Source organism: Anomaloglossus baeobatrachus, chromosome 3, assembly GCF_048569485.1.
Source record: "Anomaloglossus baeobatrachus isolate aAnoBae1 chromosome 3, aAnoBae1.hap1, whole genome shotgun sequence".
Classification (NCBI taxonomy): Eukaryota; Metazoa; Chordata; class Amphibia; order Anura; family Aromobatidae; genus Anomaloglossus; species Anomaloglossus baeobatrachus.
In genome coordinates this window covers 352,954,011-352,980,974 of record NC_134355.1, presented here as the reverse complement: position 1 = coordinate 352,980,974, position 26,964 = coordinate 352,954,011, and positions in this window count along the sequence as shown.

Below are 26,964 nucleotides of genomic sequence, written 5' to 3'. Positions count from 1 at the left end.
ATGAATGCAAACATAAGGGTGGAGTGACGATGCAGTAAGTGGGCGGAGTAATGTGCGTCACTTGCAGGGACTATGTATGAGGAATAGGCATATGTACAGTATAAATGAGATTGTATATGAGAGTGTCATCTAGATGACGGAATGTGTATATAGCTGTAAATGAACTACCTATATGTAAGAATCTGTGTATGTATAGGTGATAAGCGCACATGTTGTTGTTGTATATGTGTGGGAAATGGAGTAAGGAGGAACTAGGAAAGAGGGAGGAGGAGAGGGGGAGGATGAAAGAGAGGGGAAAAAGGAGAGAAAATAAAGGGATGGAAGAAAAAAAGGGGGAAGAAAGAGAGAAAGAGAGAGGGGGGAAGGGGGGGAAAGGTGGGGCACAATGCAAAGATCCTCTGTTGTGCAGAGAAAGGTCCTACAGATTAGTAATTGGGAGTCTCATAGACACCTTCCATTACTAATCTAGGGTTAAGGGTAGGTGTGACCTGTCATTAACCCCTTACATTACTCCGATTGACACCAGACCAGGGCAATGGGGAGGAGCAGAGTAAAGTGCCGGAATTGTTGCATCTAATAGATGAAACAATTCTGGGAGGCTGCAGGCTGCTATTTTTGGACTGGGGGACAAATAACCATGATTCTCCCCAGCCTGAGAATATCAGCAGTCAGCTTTTTCACGGCTGGGTATCAAAATTGGGGGGACCGCGTGACTTTTTTTTAAAAATGATTAATTTAAATAACTTTTTTTTTAAAAGCTGCATGGGGTCCCTGTTATTTTGATACACAGCCCACAACAGGGGGCTCCAGCCTGTAGCATTATGCTTTTTCTATGCTGGGTATCACCATATCACAGGAGCATAAGCCAATTTATTTATTTATTTTTTTCTTTTTACACCACTATAGGTACGCAGACAGCATGTGTGATTCCAAGCAGTCATACACGCTTTCACACAGGGTGGGGGTGCTGTCTGACTGCAACCAAGCAGAGACGACCGGACTGCTGGTGGGCGTGGGAAGCAGTGAATACGTATTAGGCTATGTGCGCACTTACCGGATTTTGCCGCGGATTTTCCGCGGATTTGCTGCATGTTTCGCTGCAGAAAATGTTCATAACATCTCTGCAGTGAATCACCAGCAAATCCTATGGAGAAAAAAAATCCTGTGCGCACTGGGCGGAATTTGACAGCTGCATGTTTTGCTGCGGGAATCCCGCAGCAAAAACAAGTGCATGTCACTTCTTTTCCGCACATCGCTGCAGGATTTCACTCCATTGACTCCAATGTTAATCATGAAATCCCGCAGGGAATAACGCAGGCAGCAAATTCTGTGCGGTTCACTGCGTTTTCCTGCGTTATTCCCTGCGGTATTTCGCGGTTTACCTCCGGTAATGTACATCGCTTGTCTGCGGTTTTGCAGGGAAGTGATGTCATTACAGGAAGAGGAAGCAAAGCAGAGAGTAAACACACAGATCACACACATAGACATCACAGACATAGAACACATAGACACAGACACATAGAACACACATAGAAAGAAAACGGAAATATAGAAAACAAAGCACGTGGGCTCCGCTGTATATTTACCTTCCAGCCGAGGTAAGCACACAGCAGCGGGCCGGTATTCTCAGGCTGGGGAGGGAGAGGGGCAGGGATAATGTCCCCTGCCTCACTCCCCCTCCGGCAGCCGAGAATATCAGCCGCAGCTGCCCCGGGACTGTCGCATGCATTATGCGGCACTACCGGCGTGTCCTCGGCTCTTCTTGCCGCCGTGTAGCAGTGGCAGCAAGGTAATACAAGGGGTTAATGGTGGTGGGAGACCACCGCCATTAACTCCAGGCTTGATCATGGCAGCGTCTATGTGACAGCTGACATGATCAACCCGTAAGTAAAGTGAATAAAACACAGACACCGAAAAATCCTTTATTTTAAATAAAACAAACAAGCCTCGTTCACCCTTTTATTAACCCCCCCAAACAAAGCTCCAGCATAATCCACCGCTCCGTCGTAATCCACCGCTCCGGCATAATCCACAGGTCCTGCGCTGCTTCCATCCAGCCGCGACTGTCACAGACACAGCGCTGAATGAAAGCAGCAGACAGCAGAGGTAATTACCGGTCATTTCCCACGGCCGGTAATGTGAACTCACTGCCGACCGTGGGAAATGCAGCGATCTGTCCTCTATCTATCTATCTATCCCTCTGTCTGTCTATCTATCCCTCTATCTATTCTTCTGTCTATCTACTATCTCAGAATTAAATGACTTTTTTTTTTTTTTTTTTCTTCAATGTGCTTTATTGCATTGAATGCAATAAAGCACATCCCAACCCGCACGCGGCAAAACCGCGGCAATACCGCAAATAATACCGCGGTAAAACCGCAGCAAACCGCGGCAAACCGCATAAAAAACCGCGTAAAAAACCGCGGGTCCGGTAATCTTTGAGAGCATGCGGAATTTTCACAAGAAAATTCCATTTCCCAGTGCGCACAAGGCCTTAGAGTAATGTGTCATCCCCGGAAGTGGTGTTACTGCCGTGTGGGAGACTCAGTAAATATAACATGCCTGCTCTAATCCCCCTAGCTCTTTCTACCACCAATTTAAAGCATAATATTCAGGTCCCCAAAGACTTATATGGGGATCGGCATCTGGACAGGCACATATTTGAGATTAATTCTGGTCCAAAACTGAGTTTTTTTAAAAATCCAGTTGGCCCGCCAATTCTAAATATCTGCAAGTTCGCTCATCACTACTAATGATATGTCTAAAACAAAATGGTGTGCTGACTCCTTGGAGTAATCTATTAAATATATGTATTAATTGATTAATCAGTAAAAAAAGTGGGAAAACTTCCACAGTTAATTAAGATTGATTCATATAAAATATCTACTTCCAGTGATTGGAGTTACATTTCTTTACGTAATTGATTTGAAAGCTCACCCCCTAGCATTGCCTAGAATTAAAATTCCATTAGTCTTTTCTAATATTTTATTAAAGTAATGCCCTTGAATTATGTTGTACAGATTTAATGAAAGTTAATTGCATGTTGACTACAGACAATGTAAATCTGTTTTATATTGGCATAATATAATTATGCTTGCTTTCACTTTAATGTCTTAATGCAAGTTCTCACACTGTACAAACCAAGTGAAGCAGCTTGTTTCAAGGGTCAGTGTAATGGATCCGAACAAAAGAGCTATTAAAAAGAGTTCCTACAGTCAGATACTTTTCACACACCCATGTTCCAGTGTAATGAACTGCATAATTAATAAAGCTGATGAGCTCATTTAAATAGGAGCCATTGTCTCTAAGAATCCTGTGAAGTATCATAATAGTATAAGTTTAGTTGAGGCATGGTATTTCTCACTACGGTTCGCTAACTTTCATGCACTCTAAGACAAGTTATGGAAATGTGAGCCAACGGAGTTTCAAATCCACAGATGTTACAAATCTGGGAGCAAGAAAATGATAAATGTTAGTGGCTTTCAGTATAGGGAATGGACTGTAATTTATCATTTGGTCATCCTGAACCTATACAGTCTGTTTGGTCCGATACTTAAAAATGATATATTGCCTCTTCGGGCACAGAGGCATATCATTTGGGAAGAATTAGTGTCACTTCAAAACCTGTTAGAATTAACGCACATGTCTCATTTTTAGTTTAGATTGTACTACTAAAATATTTTATTACCGTATATAACTGAAAAATCATTAAACATTCAAATGACATTTTCTAGGGATGAGCAGACCTGCAGATGTTCAGATTTGTTGAATTCGTTTCAGTACCCGAACTTGACTTTGAACCCCATAGAAATCAATGGGGAACCAAACTTATGTGCAGTAAAATGGCTGTAAAAGGGTGGTAGTAAGGGCAAGGGGCTGCGAAGGGAAGCAAAGCGCGGTAATGGCAGGAGAATTGCCCTGCAAACAAATGTGGCTAGGGAAATTACTTAAAGGTCTTCTGTCATCATATCAATCATGGTTAAAAATGAAATAAGAAAATAGAATTTCTTTTAAGGGTTCTCCCACACAGCCAATATTTTAAGGATTCCCCCACAGAGTCAACATTTTAAGAGTACTCCCAAAGAGTAAAAATCCTAACAGGGTAGTTACGGAGCTTTTTTTTCAGAGTACTCCCAGAAAGCCTTTTTCATAGTACCCCCACAGAGCCTTTTTTAAGATTACCCAAACAGAGCCTTTTCAAGAGTACCCCCACAAAGCCTAATGCAGAGTGGCCACACAGAACCCTTTTTCTAAGTTGCGCGACAAAGAGCCTTTTTTAAGAGTAGTCCCACAGAGCCTTTTTTAAGCATTTCCCCACAGAGCCTGGTGCAGAGTGGCTTCACAGAGCCTTTTTTAAGCATTTCCCCACAGAGCCTGGTGCAGAGTGGCTTCACAGAGCCTTTTTTAAGTGTTTCCCCTCAGAGCCTGGTGCAGATTGGCTTCACAGAGCCTTTTTAAGCATTTTCCCCCAGAGTCTGGTGCAGAGTGGCTTCACAGAACCTTTTTTAAGCGTTTTCCCACAGAGCCTGGTGCAGAGTGACTTTACAGAGCCTTTTTCAGCATGCTCCGACAAAGTCTTTTTTCAGAGTTCCTCCACAGAGACTTTGTTAAGAGTACCCCCACATTGCCTGCTACAGGATGCCCACACAGAGCCTTTGTTAAGGGTACCCTCAAATTGCATGCTGCAGAATGCCCACATAGCCTTTTTTCACAGTAATCTCACACAGCCTTTTTTAAAAGTACTCCTATAGAGCCTGGTGCATAGTGGTTACACATAGCCTTTTTTTTAAAGTACCCCTACAGTGCCTTTTTTAAGAAAACCCCCACAGAGCCTTTTTTAAAAGTACCATCAAACAACCTTCTTTTCAGAGTACTCACAAAGGGCATGGTGCAGAGTGGCCACACAGAGCCTTATTTTTAGAGTACCCTCACAGAGCCATTTTTCAGCATACCACAACAGTCTTTTTAGAGCAGCCCCACAGAGCCTTTTTTTTTCTGAGTATCCTCACAGAGCCTTTTTTAATAGTACCCCCAGAAAACCTAGTGCAGAATGCCCACACAAAGCCTTTTTTTCAGAGTGCCCAATAAACCCTGGTGCATAGTGCCCACACAGGGCCTTTTTAAAGAGTGTCCCCCACAGAGCATGGTGCAAAGTAGTGATGAGTGAACCCGTGGACGTAGCGACCCCCACCCCAAAAAAAAAAAAAAAAAAAAAAAAAATCGGGTTCGGCAGCCGAACTTGACCCCGGACAACGAACCCTATACAAGTCAAAGGGGAGACGAAATTCTGGGATGATGTATTTATTGGTGTTATTTGAGTGAAACTATCTGTATACTGTAATGGGTATGTCATAGTCCCACCGGCTACCACAAGATGGCGCTGAGCTCCCCTAGTTAGGGGCAGGAGTGTCAGGCCCAAAGTGATGGTGATGTGGTTGCTAGGGCAGGAAAGATAGCCCAGTCCACGGTTACAGGGATAAGAGGGAGGAGGAAAAGAGGGACAGTAAGACAGAGCCGAATGAAGAGGTAGAATGAAGCAGTGGATACAGAACGGATCCTGGAAGCAAGTGAGGAGTGCTCCCGTGGACAAGGGACAGACGTGATGTGTATGGTACATGGAAAGCCTGGGGGCCAAGCCTTAGGGGCAGCAGCTGTGGGCATGGATCATAGGGACTCCTGGAGTGGGAATCACCCTAGTCAAATGTCCACATCTGTGTTGAGAAGGGCTGGTGCTCCAGGAAGCCGGTGGGACTCTCTGACTGCCATAATGAAGAACATGATATTGAAATTTGTGTCCCATCCTGAAGAAAAGTCATGCCTCCCTTATGGGGAAGAAGTTGTAACTGCATTTGTGATCTGCAGTAAAGTTCAAGGGTTGGAAGAAAACACCGCATCTGTCGTTGATTTTTGGAAGCAACAACTCCTAAGAGTGGTTTACTCAACACCCACGTGCTACACCCTATCCCCTTTTCATGTAACAAACCGGCCGGGTACACGACTACAACCCCCAGCCTCGGCTGAACCCTCGGCCGACGTTGCATACACGATTACAGAATAAACCTCAAATCATGACTACATCACTAGAACCAACTCACTTCATGATAACATTACCAGAATCAACCTCAATTGATGGCTCCATCACCAGAGCCACCATCTGTACATGGCTCCATCACCAGAACCACCATCTGTACACAATATCACCAAAACCAACCTCAAATCACAATTACATAACCAGAACTGCCATTGGTACATGATTACATCACCAGAACCAACCTGAATTCAAGATTACATCACCAGAACCAAAGGCATCCCAACATATAATTGTATGGCATGAAACTGTAGCTCCTAGTGTGTCTTAAATAATGGTAAGGAGATACTTAGGGGCACTTTGTGTGTCGCCCTGGGCAAGCCAGGGGACATGGGTCACAACACCACCACACCCCACACTCCAGGTAGGCACATCTATGCTAACCACAAATCCTTGTTGCTTTCCTCCAGGAGTTTGATGATGCACACCAGGGGGTGGGCCAGGCGGTTGGCTCCGCCCACCGAGGAGCTCACAAATCTGGAGGCGGGGAAAACCAGGCAGTCAGCTCAGGGACGAGCTTGAGTAAACAACAGAGTTCAGCTCAGGGAGGAGAGGAGTTAAGAAAGTGAAAGTGAAAGTAGTAAAGGAGGAAAGCAAGTGAAGTGACAGTAAAGAAAGAAAGCCTGAAGGGTCCAGCTTTGTGTAGGGCCAGATCAGCAAGGTCAGCGACGGCGGTGACTGTCTGGAGGGGGACCGTTTGGAAGTTCCTGGAAGGACCCCGTTGGCTGTGTGCCCGGAGGTCTGGAGCAGTGTTCCGAAGGACAGTCAGCACCAGGGCAGGGGCCTCTCGGACCCCGGCAAGGCTAGGAGTCGCCAAATTTGCCGAATCCGTCAGTGACGGGGACGCAGATCCCCCAACAACCAAGTCCCGATTGAAGGCAACAGCCCAACCTGAACTGGGGAGACACCGCCACCGCCAGGGCACCAGTTTCCCCAGGGCCAGCGCCTGCGGGCAAAGTGTAGAGCTCCTCCGGCCCAGATTGCAGTCGGGGAGCGGGTAACCGGAGGGAATCCAACGCTACCACAAGTCAAACATTGGTGCAAGGAAGAGGGACATCACCGTCACCTACCGGGAGTGCAGGTGCAGCCGTCTGTGGGACCGTCCTACCAGCCGTTTGGTTTACCGTACAAACTGTGTCCGTGTCTCAGGCTGAGTGAGTACCACAGTGCCGCAAGGCACAGCGCTGCCACCCGCGTCCCTGCGCCCATCAGGCCCCGCACCTACTTCTCCATCACCGGGCCCCGGGATCACCAACCCCTACCCACGGAGGGGCAACATAACAACTGGCTGCTCCGCATCACCATCCCAGGGATCCCCATATTGAGCAGCGGTGGTGAAATCACCACAACCGTGGGTGGCGTCACGAACTATAACAATCCCCACACCCAACCACAAAACCCCCCTTTCACTCACGGGCGAGGAGTGTCGCTCGAGAAACCCCGGGATCCGGCCCACCGCTCGAGCCACCACTGAGCAGCTGCCGGACCCGAGCAGAAGTGGTGAGCGCGGTGTGCTGACACCCTCCTCCCCGCCCGCGACAACTTGGCGTCACGAACAGGATCTTACCGCTCTGCCGTCAGGTAGAGGTGCGCCTTGTTACCGCCGGAGGTATCCGGCAGGAAAATTTCAGAAGCCGCCATCTTTGGCGCGAAAAGTTCCCGCTCGAGCGTCTTCTCGAGCAGTAGAGGCGCGAAGGCCAAAACTCCGCCCCGGGAGAGGAGGGGCCGGAAAGAGCTAAGGGGGACGCGATGGCGGCTGGACGCATGTAGCTGCGGCTATAAAAGCAGGGACGCCAGGACCCTGCGAAGATACCGTTCCTGGAAGCAAACAGAGAAGCCATCATGTGGATGCCGTCCCGCGACACCGTAGCCCCCGCGCCTGGAACCGCGGCGTGGGTGGAGATCCGAACCGCGCAGCTCTATCAAAGGCTGCAGGTCAGGATGCAGCTCCTCATGGAGGAGTGGGAGGCCGACATGGCGGACGTTGTAGCCACCGTGCGGAGACGCGAGGAGGAGGCGGAGAAAGGGAGGGTGAGTGACCCACGTCCCGATGCCCTTGAAGGGCCGGTCATCGCGGCTGTGGGGCCCGGTCCAAGCCCTCTCCCCCCGTTGCCTCCCTCGCCACCCGTCCCGGAGGCCGTGACCCCGCCACTAGGCCTGCCACCACCGCAACCGGTAGCAGTACCCAGCGTCCCCGCCCAGGCGGGCCGACTTGCAACCGGAGCCCGCGGCACACCGGAGGTGTTACCGTGGAAGACGCCGAAAGTAGAACCGGAGGCATCCCTTGAAAAACTCCCCGAGCCGGAGCCGATGACCCGTTCCGAGCCCAAGGCCCGGCAGCGGAAAGCCCCTAGGCCCATCCCCCACACCTCGGCTGAGGTGGCGCCGGGTTGTTGCTGCAAGGCAGCGCCCAAGGCCATGACACCGCGGGATACGCCGCCCACCATCCTGACAGTGGGTAACGTTATGGATGTCCCGCGGGGCCCGACCCGTGCGCCGGCGCTGGCGGCAGCGCCATACTGGGATAGGGAGCCGGTACCGCTGGGCCTGGAGATCGCCGAGAGGGAGCAAAAGAAGGCCGAACTGGTGGCCAGAGCGATCCGGGAGAAGGAGCACTTCCGGCGGGCGACCTCCCGTGCCCGAGGACCGTTGTACGTGGGGCAGGTGAGGCGGTTTGATGTCCGCCGGGGCTATGGGTTCATCTACGAGCCGGGCTTGGAGGCCGAAGTTTTTGTAGCCCGGCGGGATGTGAACGCCCACCTGCCCGAGGAGCATCCCGGCCGCAATCTGATGCCGGGAGACATAGTACAATACGCCCGGTTCTTTGGGGAGCGGGGGTGGTTCGCGCTGGACGCTACACTGAAGGGCAGCCCGGAGGCCCGAGCGAGCGCCGCGCCCCCTCCCTTGGAAGGAGCACTGGAGTCTGGAGGACCGGAGTAGGGCCGTGGGTGCCCGTAGCAGCAGTCCCCGTTGGGACCCCCACTGAAGTGTTGTTGTTGTTTGAAAGTTTGCAAAAGAATGATAAGGAAAATGAAAATGCCTGAAGTTTAACCTGATTTGCCTGTGTGATTGAACCAGCAGGAGCCGGCACCGTTGTCCCCGTGGGGACCGTTAAAAGTTTTGCATGGGAACTATCCATGGACAAGCCCGTGAACTTGCAGGGCACCACAAACGTTAAGTGGCTTGTAAATATGTTGGTTACCGTTACCGTTTCCGCAGTACCGTCTCCGGAGAGGCAGGTTGGAGGGAGGGCCCTGAGCGGAGCAGGCCAGGGCCCAGCCACCAAAGGAACCGGTGGACACCCTCTGGAGGGGAAGGACAGATCCCGCTCGGGTAACTTGTGCTGGACTGTGGGTCAAGGGGTGCTGCCTGGGTTTTAGGGGCAGCATCAGGGCCAGGTTGCTTGGGTGGGAGAGAGCGGAAACCGTGACCGTAAACCGTTGCAACGTTTAAGTGAATGTGCCTCCCGTCTTGGGAAGAGTTTTGATTAAAAATGTTATTTATGTTTTCTTAACCCTGTTACCCCCTTTTACAGAAAAATAAAACCGGTGTAGGACGGCAGCCCGAGGACGGTCTGCATTTTGCTGAGGGGGAATGTGTCGCCCTGGGCAAGCCAGGGGACACGGGTCACAACACCACCACACCCCACACTCCAGGTAGGCACATCTATGCTAACCACAAATCCTTGCTGCCTTCCTCCAGGAGTTTGATGATGCACACCAGGGGGTGGGCCAGGCGGTTGGCTCCACCCACCGAGGAGCTCACAACTCTGGAGGCGGGGAAAACCAGGCAGTCAGCTCAGGGACGAGCTTGAGTAAACAACAGAGTTCAGCTCAGGGAGGAGAGGAGTTAAGAAAGTGAAAGTGAAAGTAGTAAAGGAGGAAAGCAAGTGAAGTGACAGTAAAGAAAGAAAGCCTGAAGGGTCCAGCTTTGTGTAGGGCCAGATCAGCAAGGTCAGCGACGGCGGTGACTGTCTAGAGGGGGACCGTTTGGAAGTTCCTGGAAGGACCCCGTTGGCTGTGTGCCCGGAGGTCTGGAGCAGTGTTCCGAAGGACAGTCAGCACCAGGGCAGGGGCCTCTCGGACCCCGGCAAGGCTAGGAGTCGCCAAATTTGCCGAATCCGTCAGTGACGGGGACGCAGATCCCCCAACAACCAAGTCCCGATTGAAGGCAACAGCCCAACCTGAACTGGGGAGACACCGCCACCGCCAGGGCACCAGTTTCCCCAGGGCCAGCGCCTGCGGGCAAAGTGTAGAGCTCCTCCGGCCCAGATTGCAGTCGGGGAGCGGGTAACCGGAGGGAATCCACCGCTACCACAAGTCAAACATCGGTGCAAGGAAGAGGGACATCACTGTCACCTACCTGGAGTGCAGGTGCAGCCGTCTGTGGGACCGTCCTACCAGCCGTTTGGTTTACCGTACAAACTGTGTCCGTGTCTCAGGCTGAGTGAGTACCACAGTGCCGCAAGGCACAGCGCTGCCCCCCCGCGTCCCTGCGCCCATCAGGCCCCGCACCTACTTCTCCATCACTGGGCCCCGGGATCACCAACCCCTAGCCACGGAGGGGCAACATAACAACTGGCTGCTCCGCATCACCATCCCCGGGATCCCCAAATTGAGCAGCGGTGGTGAAATCACCACAACCGTGGGTGGCGTCACGAACTATAACAATCCCCACACCCAACCACAAAACCCCCCTTTCACTCACGGGCGAGGAGTGTCACTCGAGAAACCCCGGGATCCGGCCCACCGCTCGAGCCACCACTGAGCAGCTGCCGGACCCGAGCAGAAGGGGTGAGCGCGGTGTGCTGACACCCTCCTCCCCGCCCGCGACATTTGCACGCTGCGACATCGCAGGCCGATGCTGCGATGTCGAGCGCGATAGTCCCCGCCCCCATCGCAGCGGCGATATCCTTGTGATAACTGCCGTAGCGAACATTATCACTACGGCAGCTTCACATGGACTCACCTGTCCTGCGACCGTCGCTCTGGCCGGCGACCCACCTCCTTATTAAGGGGGCAGGTCGTATGGCGTCACTGCGACGTCACACGGCAGGCGGCCAATAGGAGTGGAGGGGCGGAGATGAGCGGGACGTAAACATCCCGCCCACCTCCTTCCTTCCGCATATCCTACGGAAGCCGCAGTGACGACGGTAGGAGATGTTCCTCGCTCCTGCGGCTTCACACACAGCGATGTGTGCTGCCGCAGGAACGAGGAACAACATCGGACCGTCGCGTCAGCTTAATCATGGATTACGCCGACGCTGCACCGATGATACGATTACGACGCTTTTGCGCTCGTTAATCGTATCATCGAGCCTTTACACACTACGATGTCGCATGCGATGCCGGAAGTACGTCATTTTCAATTTGACCCCACCGACATCGCACCTGCGATGTCATAGTGTGCAAAGCCCGCCTCAGAGTTGTTACCAGCCATCATTAGATGGCAGACCATCCAGGAACCACAGTACTGATGGGGTGCAGGAAGTAGCACTATTAAACATTTAAAAAATAACAACTTTTGGGAGATATCTTCTCTGTTTTATCCATTAATTCTGAGCACATTGGTGAAGGTCTGGATCCTGAGACACCAGTAGATTGCTCAAAAGACCTCTTAAGGGGGCTTTACACGCTACGATATTGTTAATGAGTTATCATTGGGGTCACGTTGTTTGTGACGCACATCCGGCGTCATTAATGATATCGCAGTGTGTAAAACTTAAGAGCGATCTGAAACGATTGCAAAAGAGGGCAAAATCATTTGCTGCGGAGAGGTCGTCCTGAAATAAAAAATCGTTTTCTGCTTTTTAGCGATGTTGTTTGTCGTTCCTGCGGCAGCACACATTGCTATGTGTGACACCGCAGGAGCGACAAACATCTCCTTACCTGCCTCCACCGGCAATGTGGAAGGAAGGAGGTGGGCAGGATGCTTACGTCCTGCTCATCTCCGCCCCTCCACTTCTATTGGACGGCTGCCGTGTGACATCGCTGTGACGCCACACGACCCGCCCCCTTAGAAAGGAGGCGGTTTGCTGGCCAGAGCGACGTCGCAGAGCAGGTATGTGCGTGTGACGCTGCCGTAGCGATAATGTTTTCTACGGCAACGATCACCACATATCGGCCGTACGACGGGGGCGGATGCTATTGCGCTCGACATCGCTAGCAGTTGCTAGCGATGTCGCAGCGTGTCAAGCCCGCTTTAGAAGTGCACAGTTTAGGAGATGGGACTATGACTTCCAACTGCATCCACTCTGCGCTCTTCTAAAAGAACTTTTTAGCTGTTGTTGGGGGTTACAGGAATAGATTCCCCACAAATTTGCTCAGACATATTGGACATAAAACTAAAAAAATAAAAATTCCAAAAGTTTAGTTACTCTTTGAGGTGCATTTAAAATGCTGCTAATAATCTAAAACAGATTATTGGTCTGTCTTAACAGGCTTTCGGATTACCCATGCACAAGCAAAAATGTTTATTTGTCAGGTGAAATTGTTTTTCTGCTTACCTAAATAAACAATTATAGAAGGGACGGTTTCCCTACAAAAATCACAAACAGTTTACCTAAAAAGTGTAGTACAGTTTAAAATGACATGTCTGCAGTCCATCTATGTGTTTCTCTATGACTGCAGACTTATGAATTCCTCCAACACACTCACGGTGATCATACTGTATATGTAAGCATACTCCCGGTCAGAACTCATTCAGTGGGTATGGCCTCTCTTAATGCACTTATCTTTAAATTTCCTTCAAAGTCGAATCCTCTGTTACCTACCACAAAGGCTTCGGTATTTAAAAAGATAATTAAATCCAAAGGTATCTCCTCGACATACAAATGGCTCAATAACCCCCCCGAAGAGCAAAAATCTCCTTATATGAATAAATGGGACGTGGAGATGAGTGTCTCTACCTCTCCTTCAAACTGGCACTCGGCATCAGCAAATATCCAAAAATACTCCAAGTGTATAAATCATCTGGAGCAACTGAAAAAAGTACACCTGCGATGGTATCGGTCCCCAGCCAACTTAGCACAGTTCCTCCCAAATTATTCGCCACATTGTAGGAAAGGCTGCCTCCAAATGGGTACTGTTGGTCACTGCTGGTGGGCTTGTCCCAAGGTTTTCTTGTTCTGGTTGCAGGTGTTTGGCCTGATGGGTGAGCTGAAAGGCAATCCTATTAATCCGAATCCCTGTCTGGCAATGCTAAACGTGGGTATAGAGGAGTTCCCTTGGGAATGCAGGGGTTTATTAGTTCACATTCTAGTTGCAGCCAGATATTGCATAAGTAGCTATTGGAAATCCCCAAAGACACCTACATTAGCTGAACTATATAAGCGAATTAATCTCCAATGCCAATACGAGTTCTGTCTGGCTCACTCCATCCACGCTAAAAACAAAATACTTCAGATTTGGGACATGTGGGTAAACTGTGTATATGCTTCCCCTGTCAGGCATCTGTTTCCAGGGCAAACTGTCTGATAATAAAAAGTGGGTCAAATAGGGTCAAAGAGAGTGTTACGCAGGGAGTTCACCCGTACCACATGTCAATATTCAAGGTGTTTATATATCTGTTGTTGTTACTGCTCTGGCTACCCCAGAACGCCATCTAATTCCCCCCTCCCCCATCCCCCTCTCTTGTTGCCTCCTTGCAACCCTCCATGGTTCTCCCCCTCCCCCCCACCTCTCTCTCTCTCCTCCCCTTTCTTATCTTCCTTTCTTACTCTCTGGTTCTGGATGTTTGGAACCCTTGTTTTGAGGATTAAAGAGTAAATTGGTAAGTTGACTCTATACGTATTGGGTATGGATTAACCTAAAAAAGTTGCAACATGGATCAGACATGATTGTTGGTGGTTTGATAGGAAATATGAATCATAATCAAAGGTTATACTACCAATTGTTACAGCGTTAGTCTCTTTGTTTATTATTGTCAATGATACCTGAATTTCTTCTTTTTGTACTGTAACTTCCTACAATAAAAATTGATTGGATAAAAAAAAAATAAAAAGGTACTTGTATTGAACGAGGCCATGACCGCTAGACAGGTTTTAGCTGGGAGACTACATATCGCATTATTGACCGCAGTTTCCGGAGCAGGCACCTGAGAATCCTTGTAGCGCAGTGAGTGCGCTAGAAAGCATCACAAATCTGCAATCACACAGAGTGACTGCAGATTTATCATTCTAGACTGGACAACCCCTTTAATATTTGCTTAAAAATCTAATCTAATTTTTAATATGCAAATGCGGGGACTTCAATGCACCCTTGGTTTGGCCTATGCCTTGATGCACCATTATGCCTTTATATTTGTATATATTTGTCTTCATTGACAGTGCTCACTTAGTAAGAGCGGTAAAATCAGACATGCAAGCTGATTTTAGACAGAACTCACTTTTACTAATGGAGCACTGTCAATAAAAAAAGACTTTAAAATACAAATACGAGGGCATAATGGTTCACCAAAGCAAAGACCACCCCAACGGAGCACCAAAGCAATGACCACATTAATAGTGCACTGAAATAAGGACCACACCAACGGAGCGCCAAAGCAAAGATTACACCAAAGGTGCACCAAAGCTCTCTCATTTGTATATTAAATAAAAGTAGATTTTTCTGCAAATATGAAAGAAGCACTCTGGTCATTTTTTCCCCTAAACCTGTGTAAATTTTAGTGTAGTGTAATGTCTGTGTGATAATTCACTCACTGATCTCTGTTTTCTCATGTGCCTGACTCTATAATGACTTCTCTACAGCTTGTCTCTGCAGACTTCCCTCTTGTCCGGTCTTCTGCAGCCCATCTCAACATGGTGCCCGGAAAAATAACATTGTCATTATTATGTTTTTGAATAAAAATAACCACCAATGCCGTGCCTTAACCCCTTAACGACCGTGGGCCGTAAAATTACGTCCTTGCGGTCATAATGTTACTGCCCGCGGTCTGCCGGCAGCATCATGCTGCGATCGGCACACATCTCAGCTGATTTTCACAGCTGAGATGTGTGCCTGCTAGGCACGAGCAGAATCCTTATCTTATATGGCGCTGTCAATATGTGACAGCGCCATTATATGGCGCTGTCACATATTGACAGCGCCATATAAGATAAGGATTTTGCTCGTGCCTAGCAGGCACACATCTCAGCTGTGAAAATCGCTGTCAATATGTGACAGCGCCATTATAAGCGCGATCGCGGTAAACATTTACTTAGCGCCCGATACCGGAAGTCACGTGACGCGATCACGTGACTTCCGATAGTTGTCATGGTAGCACAGGGTCATGTGATGACTCCTGTACTACACCTGACTTGCTTTCACTTTCGCTGTGCCAGCGGCACAGCAAAAGAGAAAGAGAGCGTATCTGCTGTTTACAGCCTTGTAGCTGTGATCAGCAGATACTGCAGAGCGATCGGAATGCTAATCGCAATAGCCCCCTAGGGGGACTAGTAAAATAAAAAAAAAGTTAAAAAAAGTTTTAAAAAATTAAAAAAAAACAAAAAAACCTAAAAGTTCAAATCACCCCCCATTCGCCCCATTGAAAATTAAAGGGTTAAAAAAATAAAAAATATACACACATTTGGTATCGCCGCGTTCAGAAACGCCCGATCTATCAAAATATAAAATCAATTAATCTGATCAGTATACGGCATAGCGGCAAAAAAATTCCAAACCCGAAAACGATGTTTTTTTGTCGTCACAACTTTTGCGCAAAATGCAATAAGAGGCGATCAAAACGTAGCATCTGTGCAAAAATGGTACTGTTAAAAATGTCAGCTCGAGACACAAAAAATAAGCCATCACTGAGCCATAGATCCCGAAAAATGAGAACGCTACGGGTCATGGAATATGGCGTAAAACGTGCGCCACTTTTTTCGGACAAACTTCCAATTTTCTTTGAACCTTTTATATAAAAGTAAACCTATATATGTTTGGTGTCTACGAACTCGCACTGACCTGAGGCATCACACCCACACATCAGTTTTACCTTATACTGAACACAGTGAATAAAATATCTCAAAAACCATAGTGCTATCGCACTTTTTTTTGCAATTTTTCTGCATTTGGAATTTTTTTGCCGTTTTCTAGTACACTATATGGTAAAACTGATGGTTCCATTTAAAAGTACGGCTCGTTCCGCAAAAAATGAGCCCTTACATGACCATATTGACTGAAAAATAAAAAAGTTACGTCTCTCAGAAAAAGAATGGCGAAAAAAAAAAAACGAAAGCGAAAAATCGGCCGGTCGTAAAGGGGTTAAATACGCCCTATGCTGTGCCCATGAAAAAATAATTGCTACTGACTGTGCTCCCTGCAAAAAAAATTACTCTACACCATCCCTCTTAACTTACATGGCCGCCATGCTATTCTCTTCCATAAAATATTCCCACCACACCGTCCGCCCTTATATACTATGACCACCACACTGTCCGTCCTTGTGTACTATGACCATCACACTGCCGCCTAATAAACTAAAACACCACACTGTCTTCCCTTATAAATTATACATACCACAGCTTCCTCAGTTATGAACTATGATCAGCACACTGTCTTCACATCATGCTGCCCCCTTCTCACAATATCCCATGCATGCTGCACCTCTCCATTCTGAGCACTAGCGCTGCCCCTCTCCACACTAAACTTCATACTGAATCCCTTACATTGCCCCACTCCATACGGAGAACACTACTGCTGGCCCCTATCCATACTCAACCCCCATGCTTCCCCTTCTCTATAATGAGCTCCCAAAGCAGTGTCCTTCATACTGAGTCCTTACAATTGAACCCATCGATTTAGTCCCTTCACTACCTCTCACTCTGCAAGCCCCCCAAATCCCCCTCTACAATAATTGGCCCTCTAAACCCCACTATACAGTAATAGGCCCTCTAAAACCCCATATACAGTAATAAGCCCCCTAAATCCCCATCTACAGTAATAGGTCCCCTAAACCCCCATGTTCTTTAAAAGGCCTCCTAAACGCATGTCTACTTTAATAGCCCCCTAACTCTAAAGGCCACTTTACACACAGAGATAAATCTTTGGCAGATCTGGGGTTGCAGTGAAATCATGGACATATTGTTCCATTTATACACAGCCACAAACCTGGCACTGATTGTCCACAATTTCACTGCAACCACAGATCTGCCAAAGATTTATCTCTGTGTGTAAAGTGGCCTTAAGACTACACTAAAAGCCACCCTAAACACTAGTCTGTTATAATAGCCCCTATAAACCCCAGCTTATTATAATAGCCCCCCTAACCCCTGTCTAGAGTAATAGACCACCTAACTCCCCAGACTACAATAGGCCTTTTAATCCTCAGTCTTTAGTCAAAAGGCCTCTAATCCCAAATCTATAGCATTAGGCTTCCCCTCCCCCACAATCCCCAGTATCATTAGCCAATTCCTCCCACAAAATCCCCAATCTATAGCATTAGCCTCCCCCTCCCCCACTCATCCCTAGTCTGTAGCATTAACTTCATTCCCATCCCCAGTCTATAGTATTAGCCTCCACTCCCCCCCATCCCCAGGCTATAGGATTTGCCTCTCTCCCCCCCCCCCATTCCTAGTCTCTAGTATTAGCCCCCCCACCCTCCTATCTCCAGTCGGTAGCATTAGCCTCTCCACCCCTCATCCCCACTCTCTATTTTTGGCCCCCTCCTTCTCAGTCTGTACCATTAGCCTCCCCCTCCACCCACATCAGCAGTATTGGATACTGCAGCACAAAGCTGATTGGCGCTCCTCTGACCCAAGAAGTGCAGGCGTCGGCATTTCTGGGGTCAATCAGCTCCCTATGCCTACAGTTTATTTACCGTATTTTTCGGACTATAAGACGCACCGGACTATAAGACGCACCCTGGTTTTAGAGGAGGAAAATGGGAAAATAAAACTTTAAGCAAAAAATGTGGTCATGACACACTGTTATAGGGCGAGGATCTGCTGCTGACACTGTTATGGGGGTAATGTCCCCAAATTCTCTACTAAGGTACCCCATCCTGGTAATGATCCTCCTTGCCTTGTATATGATCCTGCTATAAACCCCCATCCAGCCTGTTCACATGCCCCCCCCATCCAGCCTGTTCACATGCCCCCCCCATCCAGCCTGTTCACATGCCCCCCCATCCAGCCTGTTCACATGCCCCCCCCATCCAGCCTGTTCACATGCCCCCCCCATCCAGCCTGTTCACATGCCCCCCCCATCCAGCCTGTTCACATGCCCCCCCCATCCAGCCTGTTCACATGCCCCCCCCATCCAGCCTGTTCACATGCCCCCCCCATCCAGCCTGTTCACATGCCCCCCCCATCCTGCCTGTTCACATGCCCCCCCCATCCTGCCTGCTCATATACTCCCATCGTGCTCATATACCATCCTGGTATATGGCCTGTATCCTATAGCACAGAGAAAAAAATAAACGTTTATACTCACCTTTTCCTCACTCCCTGCAGCACCGATCACATCTTCCTCTCTGGCACGCTGATCTGTGTGTGTGGAGCCGTTCCCCTGCTGCATCGCGATGTCTTCCTGTCTGTGCCGATCAGCTGACCAGCTCGGCACAGATCAGCTGACCGGCACAGATCAGCTGACCGGCACAGACAGGAAGTCATCGCGTGCAGCAGGGGGGCGGCTCCACACACGGGGACGGGTGAGTACACTGATTCACTGCACCCCGCGCTGGTAATGACGCGCGGGGGGCAGTGAATACAGCCGCACATGATCACTCCAGGCTGTAATTGCCAGGGGTGATCATGCCGGCTCTTTACTATGCGCGCGTCCCCGCTCATCCTTCCGCCCACCTGTCAGTGCCGGCTTCAGCGCTGAGAGATGGGCGGGAGGATGGGCGTGCATATGTAATGAGCGGGCCCACGTGGTCACGAGCAGGCGCTGCTGCTGCCTGCTCGTGCCCCCGATGACCCGCAGCACCCTCATTCCCAGCCGCAGCCCTATAGTCAGACCATAAGACGCACCCCCAACTTTCCCCCAACATTTGGGGGGAAAAAAGTGCGTCTTATGGTCCGAAAAATACGGTATATTTGTGACTTAAAAATACAAATACAGATTTATTAGACTTTATTGCTGCCAGAAAATGCCACCCCCACAGCCCGACGCCCTAGGTACCGGACCTCAAGTGCCTAGTGGCAAATATGGCACTGCCCATGCTACTTAGCTGACAACTCTGGGCTTTCAGCAGGACACTGATTCTTATGCGGGCGTCACACGAGCCGATCTATCGTACAATGCATCATCGGGGTCACGGTTTTTGTGATGCACATCCGGCATCGTTTGCGACTTCATCCCGTGTGACACCTACGAGCGACAGAAAACGTTTGCAAATCGTGTGCAAATCGTTTATCTGTCACTCGTCACTCATTTTTAAAAAATCGTTTATTTTTCTTTTAGCTGGTTATCATCATACCCGGGGCAGCACACATCGCTCCGTGTGACACCCCGGGAACGATGAACACAGCTTACCTGCATCCCACCCGCTGGCTATGCGAAAGGAAGGAGGTGGGCGGGATGTTTACGTCTCACTCATCTCAGCCCCTCTGCTTCTTTTGGCCGGCCGCTGTTTGACGTCGCTGTGGCGCCGAACTTCCCTCCCCCTTCAGGAAGAGGATGTTCGCCGCCCACAGCGAGGTTGCTCAGCAGGTAAGTACGTATGACGGCGGTTTAACGACTTTGTGCGACATGGGCAGCGATTTGCCCGTGACGCACAAACGATGGGTGCGGGTACAATCACTCATGCGATCACACGAGAGATCGTACCGTGTGACGCCCGCATTAGACTGCCTGTTTTAACAGTTCCCACAAAGGAGCCAATTTTCAGCTCTAGTGGTGGATAATCTAGTTGCTGTATTTAAAAAGCTCATAGCTGGATTTGGAATTGAGCTGGAGGTATTCCACCTAGACTTGCTACTGCCAGTCCCAGACTTGAAGTGGCTCACCCATGCTGATCAGTGTCTATCTTGGGAATACAAAGTATTTACTTTGAAACAGTTATTGTTCAAAGCAGGCAACTATGTCTAAATACAACAGCTTTGAATAATGAAATAAGACTCTGTTTTCATTTTTGGGTTTGGTGATACTGTGGCTGGAATGAAGAGAGGCTCTAACATTCTTTAATGGAAGTAACCATAGCACCTTGACATAGTAGCGGGCATCCAGCAGAGTGGACACCCAGTAATCAACACTGGTAACAGTCAGGGGAACTTGGCGGTCAGTTGGCAGTCACTGCAGAAAGGATTTGCTCACGTTATCCACACTGCCCAGAGGCAACAACAAGCTTTCATCTGTTGGAGGTGTATTTAGTTCAAAACGTACAGATTCCACCCCCTCCAGAAAACCTATTTTAAAAAGGCCCTCACACAGCCTCTTTACTCGGTTGACCTTCACTGCCAAGATTGCCTGAGATCCACCAAAGAGCACCCAATGCTTAAAAAGGCCACTAAGCAGCCTCTTTACTAGAGTTGAGCGATGTTCGAGGTTCGAAATTCGCCAATTTCATGTTCGAGTGATTTTGGGGGTGCTCGAGATCGAATGCGAACGCAAGCTTTATGCTAAAAGCTCGATAGCTCGAGTTACGTTCGAGATCAGTTCGATCAGCAAAAAGCCTAGCTATTTAGTAGCTGGCTTTTCACTGTAATAGTGTCAGTCACTCTGTGATTCACACTATTATCTAATTTCAGCGTATAGTGTGCGGGGGCGGCGTGTTTAGATCATTGCTGCTGATATAATGATATAATGATCGCCATTTTTTTTTTTTATTATTCCCTAAGCGTGCGTGCAGTGGGGCGGGCCAGCATGTCAGCCAATCCCAGACACACACACAGCTGAGTAGTCTTTTTTGCCAGACAAGCAAGGACATGTGTCATAGGCTGCCCATGTCACATATCCTTGCATTATAAATACGGGCATTTTCTCTCACAGCGCCATTATCTGCTTTCGGCATCTAGGTGTCAGTCACCGCTCACGCAGATCCTGGTGCCTCTCCGGCTGTGTACGCTACACACACAGCGCTCAACAGATTGGGGACAGAAGTTTATTTCAGACCTTTTCAGGACTCATTTTCTTGGGCTCAGAGCCATAGGTGTCAGTCAGGTCCGTGGAAACGCTGTACACAGCTTCAGATAACAGCGTCTGTGTATCTAAGCTCAGGGAATTCCTTGCTGCATTTCACCATTAGGAGGGATAAAAAGTGAGGCTTCCTTTCCTGTCCACTGACCAAGAGAACCCGGCCACTGTACCCACCTGCCCACTTTTGCTACGCTATTTTTATAGCAAACAGTGCTTGACATAAGTGGCATCAAAAAGGTGGCTACTCTACTAATTTTCTGTCCCACTGGTGCCTAGCATTTGCCAGCACCTCTGCATTAAACCCTGATGCACATTTTGCTATGCTATTTTTATAGCAAACAGTGCTGAATATAAGTGGCATCCAAACAGTGGCTGCTATACTAATTTTGTGTCCCACTGGGGCCTAACATTTTCCAGCACCTCTGCATTAAACCCTGATGCACATTTTGCTACGCTATTTTTATAGCAAACAGTGCTGGACATAAGTGGCCTCCAAAAAGTGGCTGCTATACTAATTTTGTGTCCCACCGGTGCCAAGCATTTGCCAGCACCTCTGGATAAAAAACCCTGATGCACATTTTGCTACGCTATTTTTATAGCAAACAGTGCTGAATATAAGTGGCATCCAAACAGTGGCTGCTATACTAATTTTGTGTCCCACTGGGGTCTAGCATTTTCCAGCACCTCTGCATTAAACCCTGATGCACATTTTGCTACGCCATTTTTATAGCAAACAGTGCTGGACATAAGTGGCATCCAAACAGTGGCTGCTATACTAATTTTGTGTCCCACTGCTGCCAAGCATTTTCCAGCACCTCTGCATTAAACCCTCATGCACATTTTGCTACACTATTTTTATAGCAAACAGTGCTGAAAGTTAGTGGCATTCACAAAGTGTCTCCTATACTCCATTAGTGTCCCACTGGTGCCAAGCAAGTTCCACCACCTCTGCTTTATACCCTCCTGCACATTTTAGCTACGCTATTCTTATAGCAAACAGTGCTGAACATAAGTGGCATCCAAAAAGTGTCTGCTATACTATTTTTGTGCCCCAATTGTGCCAAGCAAGTCCCACCACCTCTGCTTTCTACCCTCATGCATATTTTGCTACGCTATTTTTATAGCAAACAGTGCTGCCAGTTTTAGGGCCATAGTTGCATTGTCAGGGATAGTCAGTGTTGGTTCTTCAGCTGTCAATAAAGTTACACCATCTCTGAAATCTACACCACCTCTCAATTTTTGCTACCACATTGTAAGTGACTAATCTTGTCGCTAACAAAATGAGTGGCAAAAGGACAGATGCTCGTGGAAAGGGGAACAGGCGTGTTGAAAAAGGAAAAAAAGTTTGCGTCCGTGGGGAAGGTGGCAAAGCTTCATTAACATCTGCTGAAGATAAGCCATCTTCCAGCAAAAAGTAAGATGTCTACCACTTTTCGTGGAAAATCCGATGTACTCCCTTTTTTACGGACCCGAACAACTGTAAGAAAGGTAGATGATGCACAAAAAAAGAACATGCTTGAATGGATCTCAAGAGCTCCTACAAGTGCCCTCTCCTCCACCTCAACTACCACATAAAAAAACAGTCCTCTGAGTTGTCATCCCAATCACAATTGCTTTCTCCCAGCTATCAAGTCTCCACCCGCCCTGCACAGTATGGTGTACCAGAGATGGCTGAGTCTGCAAAGCTGTTCAGTCACACTATAGCCTGGGAATCAGAGGTCTGCTCCCAAGCTACAGTGAGTACAGACCAGGAAATGGTCTGCAGTGATGCCCAGAACCTTTGTGACTCAGATTCAGGCCCAGATGACCAAGTTTCTAAGCATAATGTAGACCCTCATTCCCAAACTGTAACACCTGTTGGTGGAGACAATGAGGAACATAGTGATGATGATGAGATGCAGATACCAGATTGGGATGACAACTTAAATATTCGGTCAGGGCAGGAAGAGGCTAGGTCTGAAGGCGAGGGAAGTGCAAACACAACGCTTGATGATGAAGTTCTAGATTCCACTTACTGTCAACCCACAGTCAGGCACTTGAGGAGGTCAACAGAGGCGGTGGAGGAGGATGCAACTGACGACGAAGTTACCTTGCGCCTTCCTGGACAGAGTCAGAGTACTAATAGCACGTCTACAACTGCATCCTCAGCCACCACTCTGCCTCTGAGCACAAGTCGGGGTGGCTCTGCAGGTCGCATGTCCTCTAAGCCTTGCCTAGCCTGGTCCTTTTTTGACCTTGCAAAGGATCTCCCAAATCATGTAATCTGTAAAATTTGTCGGGAATCTATAAGAAGAGCCAAAAAGCTCACCAGTTTGACAACTTATTCCATGAATCGTCACATGACTACCAAGCATAATTCCCAGTGGAAAGCTCACTGTGCTGCAATGCGGCCTAGCGTAGCGGGCCAAGCACCGCCTGCCCCTTCCAGTGCATCCGCGCGCCCTTTATCTTCTATTATTGGGGGGACAGCTGCCACACCTGGTTTTCCACGCACACCTTCCACCACTGTAACTGCAACAGGCAGTTTGCTTGGTAGGTTGTCAGTTGGTTTGGAAGGGGAAACAAGTGCGTGTGTACAGCTCTCTCAGACATCGATAGCACCAACGTTGGATGAAGGCAACATCATGTCTATGCCTGCACTTTCCTCACAAACCTGCATTTTTCCAGGGACACCCTACTCACCACCGTCTACACACAGCAGCCAGATCTCTGTCCCTCAGATGTGGACAAATAAAAGGCCATTTCCTCCGACCCATGACAAAGCTAAGAGGTTGACTTTATCCCTCTGTAAGCTCTTGGCTACCGAAATGCTGCCTTTCTGCCTGGTGGACACAGATGATTTTAGAGACCTTATGTCCATCGCAGTGCCCCAGTACCAGATGCCCAGTCGCCACTACTTCTCCAAGAAAGGTGTGCCTGCGCTACACCAGCATGTCGCACACAATATCACCGCTTCCTTGAGAAACTCTGTGTGTGAACGGGTGCATTTCACCACCGATACTTGGACCAGTAAGCATGGACAGGGGCGTTACATGTTGCTGACTGGGCACTGGGTAACTATAGTGATAGACGGAGAAGGGTCTGCTGAACAAGTTTTGCCGTCCCCACGACTTGTGCGTCAATCCTCTGTATGTATAAGTTCCTCCAACGCTTCTGCCTCCTCAACCTCCTCTGGTCCTCCACATCCGCCCCAAGCCTGCCTGGTCAGGCCACCAGTGTTGTAACTGCACACAAGGAATAACGCACACCTCCTTACTATGCTGGCAGCAGAGCGCAACGGCATCAGGCGGTCTTTAGCTTGAAATGTCTTGGAAATAAGAGTCACACAGTGGCTGAGTTGTGGACAGCTCGGCTGTCCGAGTTTCATAAATGGTTGTCTCCACTCAACTTTCAGCCAGGTAAGGCCGTGTGTGACAATGTTGTAAACCTGGGTGCGGCACTTCGCCTGGGCAAAGTGACACACGTGCCTTGTATGGCTCACATCTTGAACCTTGTTGTCCAGCAATTTTTAACACACTATCCCGGCCTAGATGGCCTTCTGAACAGGGCATGAAAACTGTCTGCTCAATTCCGCCGTTCAACCGCCGCAGCTGAGCGACTTGCATTGCTCCAGAAGTCTTTCGGCTTGCCGGTTCATCGCCTAAAATGCGATGTGCCGACAGGCTGGAATTCGACTCTATACATGTTACAGCGACTGTGGCAGCACCGCCGAGCACTGGTGCAATACGTCATGACGTATAGCCTGGGCCAACGAGATGCAGAGGTGGGGCAGATCACCCTGATGGAGTGGTCTCAGATCAAGGACCTATGCACCCTTCTGCACAGTTTCGACATGGTGACGAATATGTTTAGCGCTGACAATGCCATTATCAGCATGACAATTCCAGTCATTTTCATGCTGGAGCACACTCTAAACACTATTCGGAGTCAGGGGGTGGTTCAACGGGAAGGGGGAGAAGTACATGAGGATTCATATGCGCAAGGGATAACAACATCACCAAGGTCCAGACGTTCATTATCACCAAGGCAGCAGGCATGGGATGGTGGGGGAGAGGGATTAGCAAGGGCGCATGGTAGCAGGCAAAATGTTGAGGAAGGTGCAGGAGAACATGAAGAAATGGAAAACGAACTGTCCATGGATATGGAAGACTTAGCAGATGAGGGAGACCTTGGTCACACTTCAGTTGAAAGAGGTTGGGGGGAGATGTGAAAGGAAGAAAGAACGGTTAGCACCTCTATGCCACAAACACAGCAAGGACTTGGTCCGCATGGATGCGCAAGACACATGAGCGCCTTCTTGCTGCACTACCTACAACATGACCCTCATATTGTCAAAATTAGAAGTGATGATGAGTACTGCGTTGCCACACTATTAGATCCCTGGTACAAGTCCAAATTTTGTGAAATAATTCCAGCCATAGAAAGGGACGCACGTATGTAGGAGTATCAGCAAAAGCTGTTACTTAATCTTAGCTCGGCTTTTCCACCAAACCCCAGTGGTGCACGGAGTGAATCTCCCAGTTGTAACTAGCTCGGCTTTTCCACCAAACCCCAGTGGTGCACGGAGTGAATCTCCCAGTTGTAACTAGCTCGGCTTTTCCACCAAACCCCAGTGGTGCACGGAGTGAATCTCCCAGTTGTAACAAACATTGGACGGCCTCATCATCAACAGTCTAACCATACTAGAAGCACCGTATCTGGTGCTAATAAAAGCAATTTTATTGAATCGTTTCATAATTTTTTTAGACCAACCTTTGCAAGGCCAACAGAGACAAGAAGTCTGACACATAGTCAATGGCTGCAGAGGATGATACAGGAGTATCTCCAAATGAACATCGATGCCATGACTTTGCAACTGGAGCCTTGCTCATTTTGGGCATCAAATCTTGAAAAATGGCCTGAGCTTGCCACTTACGCCTTGGAGATTTTGTCGTGTCCAGCTGCCAGCATTGTCTCTGAACGTGTCTTCAGTGCTGCTGGGTGTGTGCTGACAGATAAGCGCACGCGTCTGTCCAGTGACAATGTGGACAGACTAACGTTCATCAAAATGAACAAGTTATGGATCTGCAAGGACTTTACTACCCCTGTGTCATCCTGGGGAGAGTAAATGCTTGTGTATTTGGAATGTGCTTGATGCAAATGTACCTGTCAAGTTTGCAACTGGGGCACAAGTGCTACCACTGAAGAGGTGTCTGTGGCCCAATTTTTGGAAAAAGGGAGGCTCCGCTTGGAGTAACCCATGCTTGCAATGTTTCTAAAAATGATCCAAGATGAACAGATCTGGGATCAGCAAAGACTTTGCTACCTGCCCCGGTGCAATCCTGGAGACAGTTAAGGCTTGCGTATTTTTGAATGTGCTTGATGCAAATCTACCTGTGAAGTGTACAACTGAGGCACAAGTGCTGCCACTGAAGTGGTGTCTGTGGCCCAATTTTTGGAACAAGGGAGACTCCGCTTGGAGTAACCCTTGATTGCAGTGTTTCTAAAAATGATCCAAGATAAACAGATCTGGGATCAGCAAAGACTTTGCTACCCACCCCGGTGTCATCCTGGGGACAGTTAAGGCTTGCGTATTTTTGAATGTGCTTGATGCAAATGTACCTGTCCAGTTTGCAACTGGGGCACAAATGCTGCCACTGAAGTGGTGTCTGTGGCCCAATTTTTGGAAAAAAGGGAGACTCTGCTGGGAGTAACCCTTGCCGTGTTTTTAAAAATGAGCCAAGATGAACAAGTCATGGTTCAGCAAACACTTTGCTACCCATCCCGGTGTCATCCTGGAGACAGTTAAGGCTTGCGTATTTTTGAATGTGCTTGATGCAA